This window comes from Alligator sinensis, unplaced genomic scaffold, assembly GCF_000455745.1.
Source record: "Alligator sinensis unplaced genomic scaffold, ASM45574v1 scaffold1086_3, whole genome shotgun sequence".
In the NCBI taxonomy this organism is placed as follows: domain Eukaryota; kingdom Metazoa; phylum Chordata; order Crocodylia; family Alligatoridae; genus Alligator; species Alligator sinensis.
Genome location: NW_005841975.1, coordinates 1,429,374 through 1,433,172, shown reverse-complemented (window position 1 = coordinate 1,433,172; position 3,799 = coordinate 1,429,374). Strand labels below are relative to the sequence as shown.

Genomic DNA, 3,799 nt, shown 5'->3' with positions numbered 1-3,799 from the left:
CCCAGAAAGATGCAAATCCAGGGAAGGGATAAATCCATCAAATTGGGGTAGTACAGGTATATTCTTAACCTCTGATAGGATAAAATATTGTTAGATATTCCTGGAAATTAGGAATGAGGAGGTACAATAACACTATTCTTTTTTGACTTTTCTTTTTGGGTTCTGTAGGATCCATGACTGAAAGAGTAAGGCCTAGGGTTGGAAAGATGAAGACAGTGGATATCTCCTGCCTGTGGAAATCTCCTGCCTAACTTAATTCAGGCTCACTCTTTATCCCAACATTGGAATAGTAAGTATGTTATTCAGTATTTTGTATCTGCTGTCAAGGATTCTTGTTTGACACGTTTCAGTCATTCATACTGGGAGAAGAAATAATACCGATGACATAGCTGACTCTTCATGGACACAAATGACAAATGGCCTATAATGACTTGTTGAAGCTGTGGCTTTGCTAATACTAAAAAAAATGATAATCATTTACTAAAAATAAGCTTAAGGTAATAATCATTTACTAAAAAAAAGGAAAGGTACTCACAAAAATGTGATTCAGTTTCACCCAGCCCAAATCCAGAGTATGGTCCCCAAAGGCCTCTGAGGTGCTGTCTAGGTACCCAGTCATCAGTACAAGAAATAAAGCTGTGAAGCTGAGTTGTACCTTCCCCTTCTGTCACTTGACTGTCTGACAGTAAGGATTTCATGGCTTCTTTCTTTCCCTTGTTTGATTTGAGCCCCTCTGTAGCTGTGTGTTAAAGGCTTGAGTAAATCAAGAAGAAAGAGTCAACAGATTTCACAGCTCTGGCACAGCAAAGATGAGGAATTTCACACACTGTCATAGATTAAAAGAAACAATAAAAAGATTGAAGCTGACTGGTCAGCTTTAAAAGTAACAGCAATAAAAAACAAAAAAAACCCAGGCTGAAGCACATGATAGCAAGAAATGTCCTCTCAAAGACCAGCACGCATTCTCTGACTACATCCAAAATACCTTACCGTCATCTCAAAATATTGACATCTATTTAAGGATCTCATGCCATCTCCAGGCTTGATAATGGAGTCTCTTTACTGGAGGTACTATGCAATGCTATCAACATTATATCACTCATCAATATAGATTCCTTTAAGGATCTAAAACCCTACTTAGGGCTTGTCAGTACTGTGTCAGCGACAGGGCTTCGAATGCCCCCCCCACCCCATCGGTCTACTGATGTGCTCCAAAGTCAGACATTCACCCATTAGCCTGCTTCAGACTTGTGCAGAAAACCTGTCCTTGACCCCTCAGTTCCCAGTAACCTGAGAGCAGGAACTCTCTGGAGGTGGGGCTGGAGCAGACACATAAGTAAACCTGCAGTTCTGGAGAGCACTAGTGGATGGACTCAAGTGTGCAAGGTATATTCAGTCCATCCTGCTGGAGAGCTGCTGCTGACATAGTATAGACAAGCCCTCAGTTGATTTCACTGAGCCTTGAATACAAGGTTTGTTCTCTTGAACAGGGATTCTGTCTTGAATCATGGCCTTAGGGAAGATGAATTTAGCCCTAAACTTCTGTGAATCTGTGAATATCTACTGGTGCGTTAAAATTCTCTAGCTTGCGTTATACAGGGCGCTTCTACACGTGATGCTTTAACACTCATTAGCCTAAGTAATTGCACATTAAGGACACATGTCTACACATGAAAAATGGCACATTTAGGCTATTCACACCTAAATCTGAAAGCTGCAAATGCAGGTATCAAATTTAGGCACGAATCGTTAAAGCGCATTAACACTGTGTGTGTGGACTGACTTGGGACTAATTAAAGTCACCAAATGTGTAGTTTTGTGGGAAACCCAGAAAGATGTAAATCCAGAGAAGGGATAAATCCATCAGATTGGGGTAGTACAGGTATATTCTTGGACTGCTCCCAGCATCTTAAGTTGGTCCCAAGTCAGTCCACACACACAGTGTTAATGTGCTTTAATACCTGCATGTGTAGATAGATGCCTGCCTCAACATGCTTAATGCACATTAAGCTAATATGCATTACATTTACCCGCTGAAATGCACATGTAGACACACCCACAGAGAGTCAGATTAGATAATCATGTTGGTTCCAGGGGTGTATTAACTTTCTCCTCAATAAACTGTATAGACAAAATTCTTTACATTGCAGATGTACAGATTAGGCAGATTTTACATCCCTTGAATCATTCTTTTAGTTCTTCTTAGAGATTTCTCCATTTTAATGCCTTTCATACAGTTCAGTGCAGATGCCAAAACTCAGCACAGGATTGTGGTAACAGTTTGATCGGTGCTGGATACAGGGTTATACTCCCTCTCATTGTTCCCCCGCTTATAGAATTCAAAGATAGTATTAGCCCATTACACTGCAAACCTGCATCCAGCTGATTACCTATCATGACCCCTGCTCCATTTTTGGAATCAAAGTTTTCCAGGAGACAGGCTCCCATCCTATAAGCAGAGCTATAATTGTGCATACAGCTGCATTAAATTAATTAATTGTGCACACAGCTTCAGTAAGCAGAAGTATAATTGTGCACACTGCTGTATTAAAAAGCATGCTCTTTGAATCTGCCCTGCCTACCCACCGACCCAGGTTGTCTGCATAACTGACTTGTCCACTTCATCATTTACCACTCCACCACTCTTTGTGTCATCTGTGATCTTTACCAGCCAGGGTTTTACATTTTTCTTCCAGATTACTGGTAAAAATATGTAACAACACTGAGATGAGAACAGACTTTTTGTAAACTGTGCAGCAAAAATGTATTCTACCTACCGCATTCTTTTAGAGCTAGACATTTAGGGCCTGGCTAATTTCTGTGGAATTTATGCTGGAGTGAAGAATTCACATCTAGACACTTGCATCATCTTTATTTACTTCCTTGTTCACTGAGCACAGGGGGAACCATCAACCCTAAAACGTAATTACAAGAAGTGGAATGATCCTTGCACTTCTTGGTTATAAAGTACAGCTGATTATAAAGGGCCATATCACACCATTGATTTTTAATCAAAATTTCCCAATCAAATCAGTGCAGAATTCTGCTTAAATATTACTATTCACCCAAAAAGGATATTAAAACCTGAACAATGTCCCCCACCAGAATATTTTGTAGTAGGTCAAATATTGTAATCATCATTGCCCCTTTAATTTAAATGTAACTTTACTTTAATTGCCAGCAACTCCAAACATAGATTGAACATCAGCCTCCAGGCTCAAGATACAGCTGTTATATTTTCTTTTCTTCCTTTTTTTCTCCTTTACACTAATGTAATGCTTATTTAGGAACTGCAGCCATCTGTGTGTGCTGTGGCTGGCACTACTAAATTTGCCTTCTTCCCCTCATTTGCTGAGACTCATGGTACATAGAGTGTTTCCCAGGACAGCAGAGACTTTCTTTGATTGACTTTGCTGATTGTGTCCTAAGAAGATGGTTTTCAGTGTTCTTTAGCTTATGAAAAAGGGTTATCAGCTGAAGATTAGTGCATGTCAGGCTATCCAAGGCTCTCTAGGCAGATCTGTGCTCTAAGCAGAGCTGGTCAGAAATGTTTTGGGGAAGCTATCCCCCGCCTCTCTGCCCATGGGCAGATGATAATTCTGACTGGCCAAGAGCAAAATTTGTTCATGGTAATGTGCTGGGTTTGATGGCAATTTTGTTGAAAAGCAAATTATTACTATAAATGTCTTGCTTTGCATATTCTCATGACAAAATTAACTGAGAACACGTGGTATTCATAATCATAACCCCTTTCCCCCAGCCCCAGTTCAATTTTAAGTAAAAATGGAAGAGGGAAAGA

The 3,799-nt window shown here is 40.1% G+C and overlaps 1 long non-coding RNA gene across 1 annotated transcript in view; it reads left to right on the top strand.

The window, feature by feature from the left end:
- Positions 1-223: 223 nt before the first annotated feature.
- Positions 224-3,799, top strand: part of LOC112549842 — a 46,633-nt gene continuing 43,057 nt past the window's right edge. Inside the window, exon 1 of the long non-coding RNA XR_003093394.1 lies at positions 224-289. This is a non-coding gene — a long non-coding RNA (uncharacterized LOC112549842). The remainder of the gene's footprint in view (positions 290-3,799) is intronic.